The sequence below is a fragment of the Mesoplodon mirus genome (assembly GCF_964341445.2).
Source record: "Mesoplodon mirus genome assembly, chromosome: 2".
Taxonomy (NCBI): Eukaryota; Metazoa; Chordata; class Mammalia; order Artiodactyla; family Ziphiidae; genus Mesoplodon; species Mesoplodon mirus.
The window spans coordinates 191447608-191472010 of NC_138977.1; the positions used below are offsets into that span (position 1 = coordinate 191447608).

The following is a 24403-nucleotide window of genomic DNA, read 5'->3' on the forward strand; positions in this document are numbered from 1 at the left end:
GCAAGTAAATAAAGCATACACTGTGTACTCTGGTGACAAGGGCTTCCAAGGAAATAAACCAGAGACAGGGAGAGAGGGCTGGGGGAGCAGCAATTGGAGCTGCTACTGCAGTCGTAGCCTTCAGCCCACAATCCAAAAGGGTATAGAGACCTTCTGAAGCAGAAATTGTATCTTGTCCCTTCCTGCTTAAAATCCAAAGAGTAACATGCTCTCTGGACATCCAAGATCCTCATGGAGTATCCCAGCCTCGCCACATTCATCTCTTGTCATCCTCTCGTGATTTATGTGCTGACGATAACACCTGTGCTTCCTCAAATGTGCCCTGATGTGCCTCCCATTTCCGTGCCTCTCACCTCACGTGGAGGAACTCCTCTCCCTGTCCATTCACAGCACATCCCTGGGACCTTCCCTTCAATACTGAGGACTAGAGACCAGGAGGGAAACCTGTCAACAAACTACCATTCTGACCAAAATGAAATGATCTGAGAATTCAACTCTTTACAATTATCTGTTTTAGACATCATTTTATACACAATTTTGTATTATACACAAAGGTACTTTGTTACATTTTTAATTTACTCTAGGCAGAGTACTTAATGAAACATGTTTGATTTTTCCCTCTTCTCTGGGTTAATTAAAGAAATTAATTTGCAGAGGTAACTCCATATGATTCACACACAGACTAAGAAAAAGTAGCAGGCATTTCTTTAGCTAAGACAGCTTGTAAATAAACATCATGAATATGTGCACACCCACAAGCAAGTAAGGCAGAGTTCCACCTACGTAAAGGGACTGAGTCATGCTTCAATCCAATTCAACAGGTCTCTCTAAGTCCTTATAAGGTGCTCTGTCATCTATTCCGTGCTGCAGGAGCTTAAAAAAAAAGGGGTGGAATAGGAACCTCGGGTTCCTATGTTCCTAGGTTAGACAATGTGGAAAGACGTTAAAATACGTGGTATCATTAAAACCCTAGCAAAAAAACCTTGGGACTATTTTTTATTTTTTATTTTTATTTTTTATTTTTTTTGCGATACACGGGCCTCTCGTTGTTGTGGCCTCTCCCGTTGCGGAGCACAGGCTCCGGACGCACAGGCTCAGCGGCCATGGCTCACAGGCCCAGCCGCCCCGCGGCATGTGGGATCTTCCCGGACTGGGGCACGAACCCGTGTCCCCTGCATCGGCAGGCGGACTCTCAACCACTGTGCCACCAGGGAAGCCCGGGACTATTTTTTAGATAATTAGACATAGTTACATAAACAATTGCAATTTTAAGTATGGGTATTTAACAAAGTTAAAATTGCACTTCTTGCAACATTGTCCATTTTTGTTGTATGTATGTATACGTATATTTGCTGGAGGAAAGGAGGAATTGGTTGGTTGGATGGCTTTTAGTTTGTTTAACCAGAGGTCTTGCTTTGTGGACCAAGATGGTGTCTTTACTACGTGCTGTATTTGCACTTTAGAAATGCCTGGCGTGGGCCTTGCCTCTTCCCTGTCAACAGGACCGGAGTGCCCAGCTGCCTGGCTGTTCTTCCACAAACTCCCTCCTCCCCGAGAGGCAGCTCACCTGACAAGGTATCAATCTGTGGCTATGACTGATCAGAACACCACTTACCTGGGTAATCATCTCTACTCCTTGTAAAATGAAGACTCTTAAATTTCCACCTCCAGCCTCTCCCCACACAAAGATGATTTTCAGATGACAAAAGAAAAAAAAAAGCCAGAACAGCAAGAGAAGTTGGGAAAGAAAGATGCAGGCCCAGACTCATCCCATAGCTGAGCTCCTGAGGGAGTCAAGGGGAGTCCCCACTGAGGGCCTGCTTCCTTCTGCTTCCTGCTGTCTGCCCACATGACAGAAGAAGGAGACAAATTCACCTGCACACAGACCCGCCTCCTGCCTTTAATACCGGGAAGGTTCAGTCCTTTAGGTCCGCCCACAGAATGACAAATATCTGCCCACATTTCACAACAGTTTCCAAAAGAGTTGTTCTTAAATTCACTAAAATTTCAGGATTCTGTTACTTAATATTGCGCAGATACAAAGTTTTGTCATGTGAGAATACTAGGGCAGAAAAGAAAGGAAGAAATGCCTTCCATTTCAATATCCAGATCCTCAACTTTAAATGTATTTAGGTAGATGCCCTCAAGACCTCACAGGCTTTTTCTAAGAAAGTAAAAATGTGCAAATTTACAAACGTACATCAACTTTTCCACTTTAACAAGAGCTCCAAAAAGTAGATTGATTTGTCACAGGTCAGAAAACGAACTTATCACCCAAGTAAGATTCGTACCATAAATCAATTTCTCCCATGATAATATAAAGAGAAAGATACCATTAAGCCCAACCTGAAATAAACTATCAGTATGAAACCATATGAAAAATGGCTGTTGGAGAAAATTCTTTAAATCTTCATAGACTTATATGAAAAAACAGCTACCCCTAGCCCTACCTGGCATGGAGAGGTACCGCCTTAGAGACAATGAGAATCCTGTATTCCTCAAAGAGGTGTGAACTCCACTTGTGATGTCTGCAGAAAGTTCAGCTTTCAGGATCAAAAGTTTTAGATGTTCATCTTCCTTTGTCACTGATAGGGAAATGATTAGTTACTGCCTGGGCCAGAGAAGGGAAATGAACTTGCAGGCTTGTGTGAAAACAACAAAATGCTGTTTTTCGTAACAGTTGATTAAGAACACGCTGTCCTAAGTGCAGTGGAGTGAAACGTTCCTTCCTGGTTCCCAGCTCTCAGAGGAGGAAAGAGCAGCTCTGCAGGCTTGGCCTTCAGTGAACAAAGCTTGGGGTTCACCTCCCTGCAGAGACAGTGCGTCCACGGTCACTGCCACTCTGACAGCCTGGAGTAACTGACGCCTTAGAGACTCAGGAGGACAGAAGGCCATCAAGATACTTGATGTGTCCCTGAGTATATTTCACAGAGCAGATTACTAAAATCAGATAGGTTTTGTAAAGAGAAAGAAAGCCAAGAAAGCTGAGTAACTTACACCAACACTGTTGTACTGGAGCTATAAATCCTCTCATGTTCCTGGGAACCCAGAAGCATGTTATGTCTGCTTTGATTAGAGAGAAGATTCTGAATAAGGTGGCCTATATAAACGGTGACCTATTACCTGTCTAAAAACTGGGATATAATCTGACAAGTATAAACACACGTCTAGAATCTACGAAGCAGAATATTTGGAAGCAAGGACAGTCTCACAAAATCCAGGATGTGTCATCACCCCACCGACTTAGCAAGATGCCCAGGCCCCTCCTCTGGAGACTTAGGTCAGTAAATCTGGGTGCTGCCTGAGAATCTATATTTTTAACAAGCACTTCGAGGCGATTCTTATGTTCAGGCAAGTTTGGGGAACACCGGAGTGAGCCAGTTATACCCTATAACACAGTTCTCTTTAAGATACTTCTACATTTAAATCCCATTTAGTAATACCATCAATTATGTTAAGCTTATAAATGGTAACAATAATGAATATCTGTCTTCCCCTAACCCCTCAAATAATAAAACAATTTTGGTAATACCCATTTTAAAGGAAGAGGTTAAGTAACTTATATAAAGTCACAAGCTAGTAAGTGATTGGGGGGGGGGATTCAAACAGAGGTGTGACTTCAACAGCTGTACCCGTAACCATTTATTTACAAATACAGCCTTCTCTTTCACAAGTATAGATCCTGTTTACAAGTGATAGCAATTGATTTAGAACCCAAAGTAAAAAAAGATTTTAGGAAAACCATTTATGAACTACTAGTACTTTCAAATTACTGGCTGTGTAGAGACCCAGGGATCCAGCAATATCTCTAACAAAATGTTTTTACCCTGTGCTGCCCTCAGATTTCTACTTTAAGGAAGCTTGGATCCTAACCTCCATACCTTTCCCTAGCAAGTAAAAAAGATGCAATCAAAAAGTCAATGACCGCTCCCAGAAAAATAATTAGCTCAGAGGAATTACAATGTGCTATAATTTAGCCCCAAGTCTGAACAATATATCAGATGGAGGGCTACATGTTTATACTGATCTGTAAAGAATTTTAAAAGATGTGATATTCAAATGTTTTCATAACTGCCCTCTTCTACCATTTCTAACACTGAAATTAAAAAGCAAAAACAAAAAGAAGAAAATCAAACTTTTCTACTCATCCTGCCTAAACAAACAAACAAAAGACTTGATATGTCAAATGAACAGTGTCACTACGCCTCTTTCTAGCCTCAGGTTAATTAAAAGTCACTCAAGTTTGAAAAGGATATTAAAACCAGAATGAAAATGAAACTCATGATTCATTCAACGAGTATTTATTGAGGGCTTTCTATATGCCAGGCACTGTTCTAGGTGCTATAGACACACAGTAGAGAATAAAACAAACAAAAACTCCTGCCTTTAAGGAGCGCACATCCTCCTAAGAGGATATACACTCTAAATAAATAAGGAAATAAACAATTTGTCAGACGGTGAAAGGTGCAGCGGGGAGGACCACTGCGTGGTCCCCAAAGGTTTCCCTAACAAGGGGCCATCTGAGCAGAGGCCTGAGGGAGATGGGGGGCAAGCAACACAACATCTAGGGGGGAGTGCATCCCCAAAGAAGAAGGAGTGTGTCCAGCAGATCTCCATCCCCGCCCAAACCACAATCCCCCCAAATTTTCTATCTGCTCAGATGGTACCACACTCCTCCCAGTTCCTCAGGACTGGAACTGAGCTGGGCTCCTTCCCCTCCCTCACATCTCCCATCCTGTCAATCTGGTGGTCCTGTGCACTGTGCCTCCTAAATATTAATCTCCATTCCATACTTGAGAAACAGGTCATCATAATAAACCTGGATGGCTGCAGAAGCCTCCAAACTGGTCTTCCCATATTTTTTTATGCTCCTAGCCCCCAAATCTAAGCTCCACTAAGAAACCAGAGTGATCTCTTAAAAACACATATGAAATTGCATCAAGGCCCTTTTCTGGCTCAATCCTTCCCACTGCTCTTTGGAATAAAATCTGGATCCTGTTAACATATACACACTACTATATATATAAAAAATAGATAATCAACGGGGACCTACTATATAGCACAAGCAACTCTACTTAATATTCTGTAACGACCTATATGGAAAGGGAATCTGAGGGAGAATGGATATGTATATATGTATAACTGAATCACTTTGCTGTGCACCTGAAACTAACACAACATTGTAAATCAACTATATTCCAATATAAAATAAATACTAAATTAAAAAAAAATCTGGATCCTGGATGTCCAGGCCCTTCCAGCACAGTCCAGCCCCTGCCAACCTCTCTGAATGATCCATATCCCTCTGTCCCCAGAGCTTGCTGGCCTCTGAGCTACCTTGGCCTTCCTGCAGTCGCTCTAAGGAGCCTAGCTCCTTTCTGCCTTTGCCCATGTGTTCCTGCTGTCTGGAGAGACGCACTCCTCATCTCCCCTGGCACACTCCCCTCTCATCCTTCAGATCTCAAGCTAGAAGCCACTGCCCCGGGGTGATGTTCTGATCTCCCTATCCCATGCGATCCTACACTGCACACATATTATACACTGTGTTTCTCCTAGCACCATCACAACTATAATTAAATCACTATTTCTATAATTTAATGGCTGCCCTGCTCCAATAAACCAATCTCTATGGCGACAAGGACTACATCAGTTGAATTCATTTTTGCATCTCCAAATGTCTTAAAAATAGCAGAGTTCAATACATATTTGGGAAGAGGTTAAGCCTTCCTCCTTACACATCCCTGTATTCTCTCTCAAGGAAAACAAAGAGTTGCATTTTTCCTCTGCATCGTCTACGCCTCACAAATTTGTCTTCTAATAACAAAAGTTAGGAACCATGAAAAAGCCATGTTGAAATAACAAAGTTCCAAACTGAGAAGGCCCAAGTTGAGCCATTTGGACCACTTTTATTTTTTTGGCATCGCCACTCGGCGTGCGGGATCTTAGGTCCCCAACCAGGGATCGAACCCTCACCCGCCGCAGCGGAAGCACAGAGTCTTAACCACTGGACCACCAGGGAAGTCCCTTGGACCATGTTTGTTTTTAGCTTTGTTTCATGTTATAGAATCATCTTCCTAAAGGGAAGCCCAGTAAGCAGAGCCCACAGGTCGGTCACTAACTCCTCAAGGAGCAAATTAAAGTAACGGGAAAGAACAGAGAACCCTGGGAGAAAGGACTTCCCACTGGTCCACAGTTATCAGAATCTTTTTCACTGTAATTAAGGCTAACGGGAGGCACTCGCTCTATGACAAGAAGTAAAGGGGCGCTGCAAGGCCCTCATACCACGCAGCTGACAGGTAACGGCGGCCACACTTAGCTGCACCCTAACCAGGAGCCAGCCACGTGGCAAAGTGCTCTCCTCGTGCAGCACCTCACTTAACTGAACTGAATCTTGGCGGCCACCCCGTGATCCAAGTGACTTTATCCCCATCTGATCACGGAGGCCGAGGAGGTGAAGTCACTTGCTTGGACTCACAGAGCTCATAAGTGCTGCGACCCAGCAATCAGAAGCAGCTCTGTTGGGCTCCAAATCCTCAGCAAAGTATGTCATTTGGGACCCAGGGTCCTAGTACCAGTGTACCAGTACCCAAAGTGCTGGTACTGAGTGCGAATCACTTGGCTGCTCTAGTCCCAGCTCCCTGGCTCACAGGACCAGAGAAGGGGAGTGGCTGGCACAAGGTCACACAGCCCGATGGTAGCTAGGTCCAGCCAAGAGCTCCATCCCTGTCAGATGGTCCTTCTGACAGGCAGCACCTCCCCTCACAAAAAATCCCTAAAATCCTTAGAATAAATGCTCCAAGTCAAGCTTTCCTAAGGAACGCTGTAATGTTATAAAAATCCTAAAGTAGCCCTCAGAGTTGAGTGAAAGGAAAACAGAAGGACTTTATCACTCTCCTTTCTTGCAGCTGCCACTGGTCTGAATTCACACAAACAGCCCCTTGTCTCTGTGCTGCCATGCAGCTCTTCTAAGTGACAGAAGCCCAGGAACACAGAGGCCCTGGGCCCAGGCCAGCTAGAGCCGAGCTAAACAGGCTAAAAAGCAGGCAGTTCTGACACCCTTTAATCAACCACCACTCGCTCTGGAGAAGCAATAAACACAATTTTGCACACACGATCATGCTTCTTTCTGTATGAGAGCAAGTGGAATAAGGCCTGAGCCGTCAAAGTCACCCGTGCACCCTGAACAGCACACAGCACCCTGATTTTTATGATCCCGGTGGCAAAACCATCACTGCATCCAGGTCAGTTTACCGTGGACTCCAACCCCCTTGCCCTCTTCCAGAATGAGGTGGCTAACAGCCAGCAGCCTGGTATACACCACCTACCAGCCACCGCTGGGCCTGCCAGGCCAGACCAAGGCAGCAACTATATGCACCTGGTGTGTGGAAGCTCTTCTGAAGAAGCACCCCTAAATGTCCTTATCTAGGGGATTCAGGAGCTTCAAACGCCAACACGCGAACATCCCAGAGCGACCAGTGCCAGGAGAACTCCTGTTGTCACAAGGTCTCCAGACCAGCAGCTGCCCTGGTTACCGTGAGCCCCAGCTCAGTCTGGGACGGACAAGGCCCACGTCATCCCCTAAGACAGAGCCCGTCAGGGACGACTCGCGGCGGGCTGGCTGAAGGTGGACTCACCCACTCGCTGCAGACCCAGCCGCACAGCCAGAGCCAGCGACCACAATGCGTGAGTCCCCCGAGGGTGCTGTGCGCCAGCAGTGCTCCATTTAAAACTAGTTAAAAGCCACTTGTTCTGGGCTTCCCTGGTGGCGCAGTGGTTGAGAGTCCGCCTGCCGATGCAGGGGTCGCGGGTTCGTGCCCCGGTCCGGGAAGATCCCACATGCTGCGGAGCGGCTGGGCCCGTGAGCCATGGCCGCTGAGCCTGAGCGTCCGGAGCCTGTGCTCCGCAACGGGAGAGGCCACAACAGTGAGAGGCCCGCGTACCGCGAAAAAAAGAAAAAAGCCACTCGTTCTGTGAGACCTTATGTTAAGTGAAAATAATGCCTATGAGGGCACCTCAAATATTCAAAGAGCTAAACAATCTAAGGGTATCAAAAGGGTCACCATTTGGGTATGCTGCCCACACTTGAGGACTGAGATGTAGGGGTTATAACTTTAAGAGGTCCCCACTGTCCCTGAGGGACGAGGGGTGATGTGAACCCTAGAGTTGCAACGTGGGGCGAGTCACACGAGCTACTACCGCTCACTTCCCTCAGCGGCAGATTGGGGTTAAGAACCACTCTCTCGGTACCACAGTGGAATATCACGTGAGAAAAAGGAAGTCACCCTGTGGCACTGTGACTGGCACATAACAAACCATAAACTAATGCTCGCTTCCTTCTTTAAGGCTTTTAACGAGCTTACTTTCTTCAGTATTATGCATTCCTTTTCTTTTCCCTTTTATTAATTTCTCAAAATCTTCTTTCAAAACTAACAACCCACATCTACTCTAATTCCAGCAGTTCAGTGTATTTTCCTTAAGGACATGTGTGGAAAAGAATGTCAAGATGTATGTCCAATGATGGTCACTCCATCATTATTTGTGACCTTCAAAAAAAAGTAACAGCTAATAACTAGAATCCAATTACAGCACTTAAAATAAAACAGGTAGTTCAGTGAATGCTAATAAAAGGAAAGTGCTTTAAGGTATAACTTTACATAGTATGATCAAACATGGGATTAAAAACTTAAATAAACACATATAAATAAATATATATTACATACATGCTAGCTTTGGTATCCAAATAATTTACCAGTAGGAAGGAAAAAAGGACCAAGGGTGGGAGGATGCAGTAGGCAAAATAACGGCCCCCCGTCCACATCCTAACCCCCCAGAACCTGTGACTATGTTACCTTACACAGCAAAAGGGGCTTTGCAGATGTGATAAATTAAGGATATTGACATGGGAAGAGTAGCTTGGATTATCCAGGTGGCCCCAGTCTAATCACTTGGGTCCTTAAAATCAGAGACCCTTTCCTGGATTTGACTACAAAAAATGGTCGGAGAGAAGATGGAGGAAGAGGCCATGGGCCAAAGAACACTGGCAGCCTCTTGAAGCCAGAAAAAAGGGCAAAAGCCTCAGACATGTTGATTTTAACCCAGTGAGACCCATGCTGGGCTTCTGACTTGAAGAAGCATTAAGATAATAAATTTGTGTCGTTTCATAACACTGATGTTGTAGTAATTAATTATACCAGCAATAGAAACTAATAGAGGAGGAAAAGGGGTAAATTACTTATAATTTTATATCTTTCCTGATAATCTGAATATTTACTGTATACATTATATATATATATATTGCTTTTACTTTAACAGTTATTTAGTTGGGGAGGAAGAGAAGAAATTCTTTGCCCCATTTCAATGTCATGATTCCCTGATCACAAAAGCTTTCATATAGCACTTGTCTCCTCCTGCCTGAAAAATTGGGCGCTCTCTTTCAGGACTAAACAAAAGCCTCCTTACACACCAAGGCCCAACTCAAGTGATGCATCCCAGGTCAGGGCCTCCTCCTTAGGGGTCTCCCCTGCAGCTGACTTTAAGGAGGCTGTGCAGAGCTCTGTCAACCCTGCTGGATGGTAAACTCCTTAAAAACAGGGCTTGAGGCTTATTTGCCTGTGCAAACCCAACCCCTCATAACACACATAACATGTGGTTAATGATTAAGTGTTTGCTCAGCTGAAAAAGACTACTGGATCACATTAAATCCAAGCCAATCTAGTAAACCCTGGTTTTAAATTAACAAGGAGTCTTCTGCTGGGAAAAGACTGTTGTAACCTCACATGCATTATCCAGCTATCTGTTCCATAAAGGTAGAAGTTATATCCTTCAACCTCACAAATCACAGTTAACAGTTCATAGTTAAATCCTCCTTCAAAATCAAATTTTGAGAAGACTTCCCTGGTGGCGCAGTGGTTAAGAATCCGCCTGCCAATGCAGGGGACACAGGTTCGAGCCCTGGCCTGGGAAGATCCCACATGCCGCGAAGCAACTAAGCCCGTGCACCACAACTACTGAGCCTGCTCCCTAGAGCCCGCGAGCCACAACTACTGAAGCCTGTGCGCCTAGAGCCTGTGCTCCACAACAAGAGAAGCCACCGCAGTGAGAAGCCCGCACACCCCAGCAAAGAGTAGCCCCCGCTCGCCACAACTAGGGAAAGCCTACACGCAGCAACAAAGACGCAACGCAGCCAAAAATAAATAAATAAAATAAATAAATTTTTTTAAAAATCAAATTTTGACTTTGATTTACAAAGGATGGTGGTTATCAAGAGACACTGCTTCAGAGCTCCAGGGCGTTGAATTTACAGTCTGAATCTTCTAGTTCCTGCTGTAGACATTTGTGAGTTATATTTAAATTATACTGGCTGTAGTGCTGAAGTTAGCCTTCCTTCCTCCCATCAAATCAAAACACTGGGTTTCCCCAATAAGATATTTTCTCATCCATTCTAGGAAAAAAAAAAATCACAGCACAGTTGTTATGGCTGAGATTTAAAACAATCCAAAACAGAAGTCTACTCCACTAATGACTGTTTTAATGGCAAAGAAGCTAGGAGAGGAGACAGAGTGACATCTGATTCACATACTAAAGACTGCACCCGCTAAAGCAAGAACTGGAAGATTTTGTTTTAATCTCCCAGCAGCATTCTGTTTAAAAATATTAGTGCATCCATCTCTATGGTGATAGTTATTTCCATTGCTCAATTAGAGGCCAAAGTACTGAAGAGGCTACTACACTCCTGTGTTTGAACGAGACATCTTATATAAGCAATGACTTCACAAATCCTTATCCAATCATGGACAAGTGACAGACACTGAAATTCTTCATGGGTATTTAAGCCAAAGAACATCATTAATTATTCATTTTTGTTGGTGGTTGTGTTTTCATCTTAAAGTCAGATTTACTGGGGTATAATTTATATGCAATAACTTGTCATTTTTACGTAACAGTTCTATGAGTTTTTATCAAAACATATAGTCATGTAATCATCACCACAATTGAGATACAGACTATTTCATACATTCCAAAAAGTTCCCTATGCCCTTTGTAGGTCAATCTTCTCCCCCATTCCCAGCCCCAGGCAACCATTGATCTGTTTTCTAAACCTATACTTTTGCCTTTTCCAGAATGTCATACGAATGGAATCATACAAAAGTACCCTTCTGAGTCATACAGAATGTACCTTTTTGAGTTTGGCTTCTTTCACATAACATAATGCATTTGAGATTCATCCAGATAGTTGTGTTTGTTCTTTGTTAGTACTGAGTAATAGTCCATTGATATCCAGTTTGTTTATCCACTCACTTGTTGAAGGACATGTGAGTTTTTTCCAGTTATGGGCAGTTAGAAATAAAGCTGTTTCTGGGTATTCCCTGGCGGTCCAGTGGTTAGGACTCTGCACTTTCACTGCGGAGGGCCCGGGTTCAATCCCTAGTAGGGGAATTAAGATCTCGCAAGCAGTGAGGCACAGCCAAAATAAATAAATAAATAAATATTTAAAAAATAAAGCTGTTGCAAATATTAGCCTACAGGTTTCTGTGTGAACAGAGGTCATTTCTCCTGGGTAAATACCTAGGAATGAAACTGCTATTTTGTATGGTAAGTATATATTTAACTTTGTAAAAAACTACATGTTTTCCAAAGTGGCTGTACCATTTTACATTCCCACCAGCAATGCAAGAGAGTTCAAGTTGTTCTGTATCTTTGTCAGCACTTGGTAATACCTATTTTTGTTTCATTTGCCTTTTTTTTTTTTTTTTTTTTTAGCTATAGGTATGTAGTGGTATCTCATTGTATTTTTCTTTTAACCTTTGATTCTGAAAAGAAAAATTTTTTTGGCCATGCCACACATCTACGGTTAGTTCCCCAACTAGTGATTGAACCCGCGGCCTCGACAGGGAAAGTGTGGGGTCCTAACCACTGGACCACCAGGGAATTCCTGAAATAATTTTAGACTCACAGAGAAGTTGCAAAAACAGTGGAAAGCTCCCATGTATTCCCCTCTTATCTTACATAACCACAATATAAGTATCAAAAGCAAGAACTTGACATTGGTACAATACTGTTAATTAAATTACAGACCTTGTTCAGATTTCATTAGTTTTTACATGTACAGTTCCTGTCCCTTTTTTTTGCATACAGTTCTATAAAATTTTATCACATGTATAGATTCATATAAACACTACTACAACCTGGATATAGATCTGTCCCATCAAAGCACATTCTATTTTGAAAAGACCTTTTCGGTTTTGCAAACACCATCTGCTGGAAGGGACTTTGGTAAATGATGACTTTCTTCTGCCCTTTTCCCTTGACCAAACTAAAAGTCTGTTATCCAAAATTAAAAAGAAAGAAAAAAGAAACAGACTCACAGATATAGAGAACATACTAGTGGTTACCAGTGGGGAGAGGGAAGGGGGCAGGGGCAAGATATGAGGTAGGGGATTAAGAGGTACAAACTCTTAGGTATAAAATAGGCTACAAGTATATTATACAACACAGGGAATATAGCCAATATTTTATAATAACTATAAATGGAGCATAATCTTTAAAATTAGTGAATCACTATGTTGTACACCTGAAACTTACATAATATTGTACATCAACCATACCTCAACTTAAAAAAATGAAAAAAAAAAAGTCAGTTATCTATTCTCAGACTGTGCTGTGCAAACCACTGTTGACAGAGAAGTTCACTGCTCTGGATGGGTGTCTGTCCTGTTCATTCTTTCCTTATTATAGACCAAGCCCAGTGCAGGCAGTATGGATAAAAGGTTGAAGAGAAAGCAGTAGTTCTTTTCTTTAAAATAACTTAAAAGTAGAGAGGCATTTACACACACACAATTACAAACTGAGATAAGTACCATCCATGAATAAAAAGTAAAAGGTCCACTGAAACTTAAAACATGATCTGGTTTGGACTGGGAGGAACTTGTGATTTAGCCTCATCCTGAGACTTAGTATTTGAGGCCTTTCCACAGAAACAGGGCATCTAAGTATCTGAGCTGTTGAGCAGTGAGTATGTAACCAACAAATTCTTAGAGCAGAATATAAGGAAGCCCTCCAGCGCTGAGAAACCATACCAAGGACTGCTTATCTTCTTAGGTCAAAGCCTGGCCCCAAAGATATAGAGAGTTGGCACCTGCCCATGTGTTACTTTAGGGATATCTACAGCCTTCAATGTTTCTTTCCAACCACCTGCCACAGTGAACCAAATCCACCATTAGAGATCTTTTAGTTATAGAGGTGTCCCTCTGCTCTACACTAGTCACAGTGAAATGTCATCAGCAACGGGGGACATAGGAAACCCCCACTGGCTTCTGGCTGATGGCTGGTATGACCCTCTCCTCCTGTCCCGGGGGCCCACTTCCACATCTTCCAGGGCACAGTTGCTCCCTCTCCCCTTGGGTCCTCACTATAGCTGGTTCATGTTTTTATTAGTAGTAATCTCTGTTTGTTCCCACATTTCTCTCCCCTTCTCTACCAATAGCACAAACAGTCCGACCCATCTCTGTATCTCCTGGCATCTGCACCCCAGCTCCCATGCACACAGTAGGTGGTCAATAAATGTTTTGTTAATATTCAAGGCACGACTATCAGATTACAATGTGTGAAGTGGGCCCTTGAGGGAATGGCTGGGTCTCAACATGAAAGACACCCATGGAGGCATGAGACAGTTGGTACATTTCAAGAATTGTACCACAAGGTTCTAAATGTAACAGCAGGATGCTTGGGCACCGGACAGAGGGGAGGGCAGGACAAAAGGAGGTGTGTGAGGGAGTAAGAGATAAGATGTGCCCACACACGATGAAGCTCAGGACCAGCCCAGCATGACACTTGCCGGGAAAAGGGCAGCTAGACTGTGGTGGAGAGGAAGAAGGGAGGGGGCGGGCTCTTTCTCCTAGACTTGCTTCCGAGGGCATTTGCCATGAGCTGGGCTCGGGGGGGAGGCCAGGAATTCAAAAGGAAGTAGGCATGTGCAAAAGCTGCTGTGGGATTCAGCCAGGAAATCAGGAAGAACTGAGAGTGAGAGAGTAAAAAAATTCCCCAAAGCAGCTAGTTCGTAATACATGCTTCTGCCTCTTTCCAGAGAGACTCTAATCTTTTCCTTAAAGTCACACATGGCTTCCAAAACACCCTGGGGCCGTCTGTGCAAAAGGCAATGACCTGTGTCTGAAGGCCCGGGAGTGCTGGCTACAATCCTGAAATGCCTCCTGAGCCAGCCATGAAGCAAGGAAGTCTCAAGGCCCACTAAAGAGCTGATGAAAAAACACAACAAGGCACTGCTCTTGGCCCTGCACTAGTGGAGCCTCTTACACAGAGAAACTGTTTACATTCAGTGATTAGTAAATGCAGGAACTGACAAATCAAAACACTCACTGTTTTGCAATCTTAAAACAGTTGTTTTGGGCTTATTTTAAAGTATCAGAAAACTATTCTAGCCCATGTTTGCAAGATCACTAGCTGCTGCAATAAATGACCATGTGGCTTTTAACCAAGACTTGCTCTTAACCAGCACCTTGACCTCTGCCACCCCAAGGCAGACAAGGGTGATACGTGGACATGAGCGTAAACCCCCTAAAGAGGGGAGGGCACCACGGGCAGCCATGCTTCTCAGGGGCAGCCAGCTCAGAGAGCCACCAGGTGATGATGCGAAATATATTCAAAAACTAACAGGGATACCCTTCTTATCAGTTTTGCTTACAATTTTTCTATTATGCTCATATATGGGTAATAAGTGCTTCCATTATGATGCTAGTTGCTAAAAACTTTGAGCTCTCCAGATGCAGGATGGTTAGTACTGGCAGGTCTCGGTCCCGCAAGTTCAGGTTACAAAAATTTGTTTTCACTCTCTGTGTTAACCAAGGTTTCAACCCAATTCCTGGTAACACTGTATACCACAAAATACTACAGAAACTGGCAACCACTGGATGGTTTTCAGGGGCCTCTGGGGAAAAGAGCAAAGTGAGGAAAATAGCCCTTCTCAGCTCCAGTTCAGAAAGGTCACCAGACACTGCAATGACACTCTCTGGCCCCCAGAGTACTATCAACTGAAAAAAATGCACAGCCTAAAAGTTGAGAGGTATGTTTTATCCGGGAACCTTACTGAGGACTATAGCCCAGGATGGCAGCCTCGCAGATAGCTCTTAGGAACTCGCTCAAAGAGGTAAGGTAGGAGCCAGAAGATATAGGAATTCTTACTGAAAAAAAAAAAAAAAAAATTCTAGTTGAACATCAAAAGATTACACTAATCACAAAAAACAGACATCTCAGGTTAATTTACATATGGGGAAGATGCAAGAGTCTGGGCTTATTGAAATCATTCCTTTGATAGGCATCTTAACTGTCTAGGGCCAGTTCCTATTCTTCTGCATCCTGAATTCCCTTCAGGGTTCACCATGGGGGTAACTGCACCCTGATGCCTGGTGGCTTGATGGCTGGCAGCCTGTGTTTTTCCATCCTGAGTTCCCCTCAGGGTACAAGGTCTGGGCAGCTGCAGTGGCCAATGGCTTTATGGCCACAACATCCTTTGTTTAATAAAATGGCAGGCGACATTCTTCTTGTCCACAGTACTCACCCCAGTGTGGCTTCCAACCAGGCACATGTTTTGCCCAAGTGCTTGAGCCTCTAAATTTACCTTCTCTGTTTCTTCTCCAACCCACTCCCATCCCAAACCCAAAACTCCCTTCTCAATCAGTTCAGTCAGGAAACAGACAATCCATGGTGTGAAAGACACAAAGGCTTCTCCCACCTCAGAGGTTGAAATAACCATATGTAGGATGTTAAAATATCTCCCAAGTCCTCATTCACCCAAGAGCTATTACAATAATTGATTTAAAGATGAGGATAGCACTGAAAGTGCATTAAACGCATACCATCAATTAATGAGATCAGTATTGAGCTTTCTATTAAGCTCCAAATCATGCCACTTAAGCCCCAACAGTTTTATTGTATTTATATACATTTTTTAAAACTATAATCTCTTTAGCTCAAATATTCCTAACTGCTCTTTCACATCGTAAATTGGAACTGGGTTATTCTTCAGCAACAGGATGCTGCCTGGGAGAAGTGGGAACTGTTTACAAAATGACCAAGAGGAAATGTCACTCCCCTTGTACTTTCAAACCCATAAAGAACAACTATGAATCAAAGCTGGGCTGAAATCGCATTTCACTTCCAACGGTACTCCTACCCAAGGAAAGGAAGCACATTGTTAAGTTCAAAAGACCCAAACATGACATCAAAAAGCTGCCTGTGAGCACCAAACAAAAGATATTTCATATAATTAACCTACCAAAGCTAAAAATGCAATTCTCTGCAGTTATGACTCCACCTATATGCCATCGTGTTCCATCATAGGTATTTCTTTTTTTTTTTAATTTATTTATTTATTTTTGGCTCCATTGGGTCTTCGTTGCTGCGTGGGCTTTCTCTAGTTGCTGCGAGTGGGGGCTACTCTTTGTTGCGATCCGGGGGCTTCTCATTGCAGAGCACAGGCTATAGGCACTCGGACTTCAGTAGTTGTGGCACGCGGGCTCAGTAGTTGTGGCTCGTGGGCTCTAGAACACAGGCTCAGTAGTTGTGTCGCACGGGCTTAGCTGCTCCGTGGCATATGGGATCTTCCCAGATCAGGGCACAAACCCATGTCCCCTGCACTGACAGGCGGATTCTTAACCACTGCACCGCCACGGAAGTCCCTTTCATAGGTATTTCTAAAAGATGCAGTCTAAGTGAAATGCCCATTTTTCCTAGCTAATGTGAGGACAAGGAGAAGGGAAACCAACATTTTGGCGATTGTCTACCCACCATGGGTAACAAACTTTGATATAAGAAGGATTTGAGGGCTTCCCTGGTGGTGCAGTGGTTAAGAATCCACCTGCCAATGCAGGGGACACGGGTTCGAGCCCTGGTCCGGGAAGATCCCACATGCCGCAGAGCAACTAAGCCCGTGCACCACAACTACTGAGCCTGCACTCTAGAGCCTGCGAGCCACAACTACTGAGCCCACGTGCCACAACTACTGAAGCCCGAGCACCTAGAGCCGGTGCCGTGCAACAAGAGAAGCCACTGCAATGAGAAGCCTGTGCACCGCGACGAAGAGTAGCCCCCACTCGCTGCAACTAGAGAAAGCCCACGTGCAGCAACAAAGATCCAACACACTCAAAAAAATAAGATAAATATATATATAAAAAAAAGAATCTGAAATTGCAAAATGTCTCTTAATATCCATTCTCCCTTTCTTCCTTAATAACAGAACCCTCACTTTTTAAAATTGGCCCCTAGAATAAGAAGCAATTCACAGACTCTTTTGCAGCTAGGTGTGGCCATGTGGCTATGTTCTAGCCCAGAAGTTCTCCAAGTGGGGTCCCCCCAGGAGGCCTATCTTTTAGGTAATCCATGAGACCAAAACTATTTTTATAATAATATTAAGATGATATTTGCTTTTTTAATTGTTCTTTCTCTGTGAGTATCAGGGGAGTTTTTCAGAGGGTACATGACACATTATGCCACAAGAGACTGAATGCAGAAGCTAATTCGAGAATCCAGGTACCTTCTATTAAGCCAGACATTAAAAGAAATTTATAAAAATGTATAGCAGTGGTAGTCTTCTCAGTAACAGTTGGAAAATAGTTATTTTCCCTCAAAAAAAGTAATTTATGCTAACCTGTGATAGTTTATTATTTTAAAATAAATTAATATTTTTAAAATTTCTCACTTTTAATTTCTAACAAAATATTTGCATTAGTTTCCTATTGCTGCTATAATAAATTACTACAAATAGGTAGCTTAAAATGACACAAATTATAGTTCTGGAGGTCAGAAGTCTAAAAATGGGCCGTCCGGGGCTAAAATGAAGATGTTAGCAGGGCTGAGTTCCTCCTGAAGCAGGGGAGAATGTGTCCCTTGCCATTTCCAGCTTCTGGAGGCCATGATGAGGAGCAAGGGGGAGCAGCAGATGAAGCGTCGCTCGCCTGCCCACGGCTCAGCTCCTGCTGTGCGGCCTGAGGGCTGGGGACCCCTGCTTTAAGGTAACAGTCATGGCAGGGACAGAGAGGGGCTAACCCTTGTTTGCGTAAAGGATCAACAGGTCACATATTTCCCATCCTTGGGGCCAAGGAGACACTGCACCTGTGCATAAAGGCTCCTTGGGGGTCATAAAGGAGGGGCACCACCCCATAATATGTGATGCCAAGGCCCCCCATAGGCCTCTGGGCTGGAATCCATCTTGGAAAAAAAGTTGTGCACGCATGTTGGGGAGGCTAGGGCAGGTCAGGTGGAAAAAGAAACCAGATAATTGGCCAAAGGTAAACAAAGACCCAGAAGAACTGCCCTATATAAGTGACTTAACCGCCTCTTTACTGTGCTCCTCCATTAGGAAGGATGCCCAAACCCTTTCTCTCCAGGTATGCATCTCTGCCTTGCTTCTGTCTTAACTAAACAAGCTGTTTCTCTGCGTGCTCTCCCACTTGTTGTGCTATATCTCTAATAATAAACTTTTTACATGTTTTTACAGTTTTTGCCTCCTTGAGAAATGCATTTTTCAATGGGGGAAAGGGCCAGGAGAATTTTGCTTCTAGCCTCCAGCCCCTGGTAGACTAGGAGCTAGGCTTCTGCTTTTCATCCAGGCTACCCAGGTTCAATTCCTGGGCCGGGAACTAAGATCTCGCTTCAAGTCACCGCTCACTGCTGTCTCTCGGAGATCACTGCCTCCCTCAAAAGGACTCATTTGATTACACTTGAGTCCACTTGGATAATCTAGGATAATCTCCTCACCTCGAGATCCTTAATGATCACACATACAGTCTCTTTTGCCATGTAAAGTAACATATGCATCTGTTCTGGGGATTAGGAATACAGATATCTTTGGGGGCTGTTTCTCTGCCTGCCACAGAATGCTAGCTACAACTCACATAAGCAAAGCTCTTTGGGTCCCTCAATCATTTTTAAGAGTATAAAGGGTCCTTACACCAAAACATTTGAGAACCAATTGCTCCAGCATATGAATAGATGAGGTGGGAAAACTAAAACACAGAAAAGCTCAGTGATTAACCAAAGCCATACACCCTGTGAGCAGACATTCAACTTGAAGCCAGGTGTTCCGGCTACCGGTGAACCTCGTATGGCTCCCTCTATGCCGTGCTTCCCACCCCGAACACCCGGACTGAGACAAAGGCAAATAAAAATTATTTTTGTGAGCATGTTTGCAGGCATCAGACAAAGGGCGTGACAACAAGCATTCAGATGTGAACTTGGTGAGCAGTAGGAAAGGCAGGTTGGAGAAGAAGGTTTTTAAAACAATCTTACTTTTCAAAACCTTCTTTAGAAATACACAAATTTATTATGTCACATGAGAAAGGAGGAAAATGTTACAAATGGCCAAGTATTCCAGGGCCGAGCCTGAGAGAGGTAACTGTTCTTCATCTAGAGGGGCATGATCAGAACCATAGCTCATGAGACCCAGGGAGTGTGTGAAACAAAGCACAGCTCTGGATCACATGACGGGGCCTGGTGACCAAACTCAGATTTATGGTCACTCGTCCCGACAATGTCTGCCAAGCCCCAGTTTTGACGGCCTAACTGAAAAGGACACCTGAAAGACCACGTTCTTGGGCTGTCCCTCTGCATCATTTTGATACGACTAGAGCCACAATTTTGCAGCAGGAAAGAAACTGCACTCAGGTGAACTGTGTTAAAATCAAGCTAATGACCCAAATCACAACCTTCAAGGGAATACATATTTACAGTTAAAAGAGGAGAACTGGGGGGCTCAAAGGACCAGTTCTTGCTCTATCAAATGAACTGCCTGGCCCAGGCCATAGAACTGGGGGTGGTGGTAATCAGACCCATGCAGTGTGCACTTGTGAATGATGGCTCTCCAGCCTAGAAGGCCAGGCAGGGCCTCCTCAGGAACCACTGGCCTTACCTGGTAAACTTCTCCAGTTCTACTTCATCTCTTTCCCAGCTCTCCAGCTGAAGTTTCTAGACTGCTCAGCTAACTAAGCCAAACCAGCAGTAGTACCCGAACTGACAGCCAATAACCCAAACATATGAGGACACAGAGTAAGTAACTACTCATTAGAATTTGTTATCCAAGGGAGGAAAAGCCACAGAATTATCTGGTATTTATATCTTCCAAGTGAAAGTATGGGTCCAACAGAAGGCAGTCCCCTCAAAGAATCTCTAGTCACAGAGCTCAGCATTCCCTGGGAATGTTTTCACTGCCTGCTTTTTCTAGGATTACACTAGCATTACAAAAATCCAAACTATAACCTACAAATCACAAAGATTTTGCAGATAAGAAACATTCCTAACATATCACTGTCATCACAAAATCCTAATCCACACACCCCTGTCAAATCTGTGTAGCCTCTGAAAAGGTATGATTGCCTACAGGTGATGTTTCTGCTGCAGAATGACTAAAAAACTATTAAATCAGCATTCTCAGTTGACATCTATTTTGAAATAAATTTTTTTTCATGTGCCAAAGCACAAGGCAACTTAACATTTTATAGACCAAAAACTTCAAGCTGCTTTCTATGTCCATTAAGGGGATATAGAATGTAAGGTCATGGAGTTTACAGAGATGATGCCTCTTATTCACAACAGCAAACATCTATTTTCTCTACTCTCCATCTGCAGGCAGAGATCCACATTACCTAAGATATGGGAGAGAAAGAAAAATGACACTTTAACAGAAAATAGACTAGAACTCTGTTCTTATGAGTTATTCTAAAAGTAGTGAATACAGTCTTCTTCCAACTTCCAAGAAGTAAATATTCAATGGATCAACTAGAAAAAGAACCCAGGCAAAAGTGGAAGGATATAGTATGTGATATGAATACAGATGTGGTTTACCTAGCTTTCAAAGAGATCAGCGTTTCATTATTTTCCAGTCCCTTGGTGAAATAAAGTAATTTACCATGTAAAGTTTAAAGGATTTAAGAACTGATTATAAAATGTCACTTGGGCACTACTAATTCGGGAATTATGGTGGACTAGATATTCGCAGGGCCTTTCTGCTGTACTATAATTTGATTCTGGATAAATTATTGTTAAAAATACTTTCTAACACATTGGTTAGCTCCAGGTAGAGAAACAAATCCCAAGAGGTTATGGTAAGAACAGTGCACTGAAACCTGAGCAAAGAAGAGAGCAGCAATCACCCTGGAGACAACTACAAATACCAGCAATGAAATGAACAGGGCATCTAGACCTTTAGCTTTCAGCCAGGTGGGGAAAGCCCAACCTGAAACCAGGAATTCCAAAGGGAACAAAAGTGGTCCTGGTCCTGTAGCATCCTCCTGGCTCCTAGTACAAACACAATTTCAGAAGTAAGATCTCAAGATTCCAAGATATAATTATCAAAAAAGCCAAAAAAAATTATATCAAATAAGATATAATTATCAAACAAATACATAATTAAAATTCACCATGCACACTAGGAAACAAGCCACAGAAACAGGTTTAGATCACCAAAGATTTCAGATACTGGCAATATCAAATACAGGATATGAAATAGCTCAGTTTGGTGCTGTTTAAAGAGATGAAAGATGGAGTAAAAAGAAAATGAGTAAGCAAAAAGACACCATCAAAAAAATATTCACACAGATTTGCAGCAGAAGAAGAACCTTTAGAAATGAAGAAATATAATCACTGAAATTAAAAACTCAGTGGATGGGTTAAATAAAAGATTCAACATAGCTGAAGAGAGAATTACTGGACTGAAAGCTAAATCTTAAGAAATTACCCAAATGAAGAAAGACAAGGAAGAAGATATCCAATATGAATTAAAAGACATGAAGAATAAAGAGAAGTCCTAACATCTATTTAATCAAAACCAGAAGGAGGCAATAGAGAAAATGTAGGAGAGACAGTATTCAAAGCATTAATAGCTGAGAAATTTTCAGAGCTGATGAATGATATGAACTCACAGATACATAAATCACAACAAATATAAACAGGAAGCTGTACATAGACATGTTGTAGTGAAACTGCAGTAATCCAACAACAAATAAATAAGCCAAATCATCTACTAAAGAACAGCAAATGAAAGATTAACAGATTTAACAGCAAAACTGAAAGCCATAAGACAGTGGAATGGTATATTATACACTCACAATGCTGTGAGAAAAATAACTGTCAGCTAAGAACTCTGAGAGTGAAATAAAGACATTCTAACATAAATCAAAACTGAGAGAAGTTACCACCAAAAGATTTTAAGGAAAGAAAATTCTAAAGAAGGCAAATCTCATCAGAGAAAAGGCAAAGGATAGAAGAAGGGAAGAGAAGCAAGATATAGTAAACACAGAGATAAAGTGAAACAAATACTATCTCTAATAACAATTGTCTAATTTGTATGGTGAAACATATAACAGAACTAACTGAAAAGAACATGTAAGTACAGAAGAACACAGTCTTCATTAGGTGTCCTATGAGGTTTTTTTTTTTTTTTTTTTTTTGCGGTATGCGGGCCTCTCACTGTTGTGGCCTCTCCCGTTGCGGAGCACAGGCTCCGGATGCGCAGGCCCAGCGGCCATGGCTCACGGGCCCAGCCGCTCCGCGGCATATGGGATCCTCCCAGACCGGGGCACGAACCCGTATCCCCTGCATCGGCAGGCGGACTCTCAACCACTGCGCCACCAGGGAGGCCCTGTCCTATGAGTTTTGTATTATTCTGGAAGGGGATAAGAGGACCTTAACTACTGATTGACTTTAAAACTATTAAGTGTACACAGTGTACTTTCAGGGTAATCATTAGAAGAATAGAAACAAAATGCATAATTTCCAAATGAGCAGAGAAAAAATACTGAATGAGAACACAAATCAACAACAACTTCAATCAAAAAGAATGAAGGTTAGCAATGAAATTGCAACACAGTTAAAAGAGAGACTGTTAGACTACATTTCAAAAACCAAAACCAAAAAAAAAAAAAAAAAAAACAGAAACAAACAAAACTGCACTAGCCATGCAAGATAAGACTGAAAAGCTTCTCTACATTAAAGTCATAAACTCTGTTCTCCAAAGGACACTTTAAAAAAAAAAAAAAAAAGATGCTCAATCTCACCATTAATTAGGAAAATGTAAATTAAGACCACATAATATACTATTTTATACTCACTAGAATGGCAACAAAATACCACATGTTGGAAGGAAATGGAGCAACAGATAAACTATGATAGATTTTCAGAATAGAATTTTATTTAACAATAAAAATTAATTTAGTACCATTAATGTAACAAGTGAATCTTAATTCAACTGAGTGAAAAAAATGAAAGCTGCAGAATATTACATGCAATATACCATTCTTATCAAGCCTAAAAACAAGTAAAACCAGGCAATATATTGTTTGGATATATACATGGACATAGTAATTATGTTCCAGAATGGAAATCAACTATCAACATTAAGAACACTGCTTAATTCAGCTGAATTTTACTTTGGTAGCAAGACTTTCTCAATGAAGAAGTTTCCAGGTTTATGTTCTAGGACAAGCTCTTAATCTTATCTCAGATTGATTCTCTGAGAAGCACTGGCCTAGACTCTTCAACTCCAGAGAAGGGGAAGACCTAGCAATTGTAATCTTCCCAGATAAGGAGTCTCAATCAAAAGCAATTCCAGAGTAAAGGAAATGACTCCCCCAGGCCTCCCTGGAGCCTTCCTCCCTGGTTTATGTAACTTCAGATCTGGCAGGGCCCTTTTCTGTCATTTCCAGTGACTCAGGCAGACTGTTTTCTGTGCCCTTTGTTTTACACATTTCTCCCACCCTGGCCTGTGTTGCCTTCCTCTTCCAATGAGGAAGCTGGCCTCTTCAATCCTTTCTCCTTCCTTCCCCAAACCACACTGGCCTTTCCTTGGCTGATTTTGACCTGGGACAAGCTGAAGACCTCAAAGATCCCTCCATCCTTCAGAGCCTCACACACAATCTCAGAACAAAGCAGGAGAGATCCTGAGGAACTTCAGATCCATAAGATGTTTGAGAATGGATGAAACACTGAGTTTGACTTACGTGTTCTTTTATACACTCTCTGCTATCTCCTACTTCACTGTTCTTGAAATTCAGAAAATCCACAACTCCTTCTGTCACTGCAGCTTTGCCTGGAATAATAAAGACAGGAAATTAGAAAGGAGGCAACCAGAAGGAACCGAGGGTCCAAGCGGAAAGAAATTCTCTTGTATAATCACTCTTGACATTTAAAAGGAAAAAAAGACACCTGAATTAAGGAAAGTCTCTACCTTGGTCTAAGCCAATTTTCTTCTTTAACTAAAACTATTAATAGTAATTTAATGTTTGTAGAAGAAATCATCATTATTTACAACGAGATTTCACATGCATTTTCTCATTTGAGCTGTAAGATATTGAGACTAGGCAAGTATTATCTTAAAATGCAGCAGCCAAATTTCCCAAAG

The 24403-nt window shown here is 42.5% G+C and overlaps 1 protein-coding gene across 4 annotated transcripts in view; it reads right to left on the minus strand.

The window, feature by feature from the left end:
• The window catches only part of SGMS1 (sphingomyelin synthase 1), a 292750-nt gene that overhangs the window by 179049 nt on the left and 89298 nt on the right, over nucleotides 1-24403 (minus strand). For 2 of the 4 annotated variants that reach the window (XM_082635590.1, XM_082635589.1), the window contains one exon: nucleotides 24003-24091. The gene's annotated coding sequence lies outside the window, so the exon portion shown is untranslated. Of the gene's footprint in view, nucleotides 1-1615; nucleotides 1799-2450; nucleotides 2548-24002; nucleotides 24092-24403 lie in introns of those variants that run through there. The other 2 variants (XM_082635592.1, XM_082635591.1) reach the window with 2 other exon arrangements.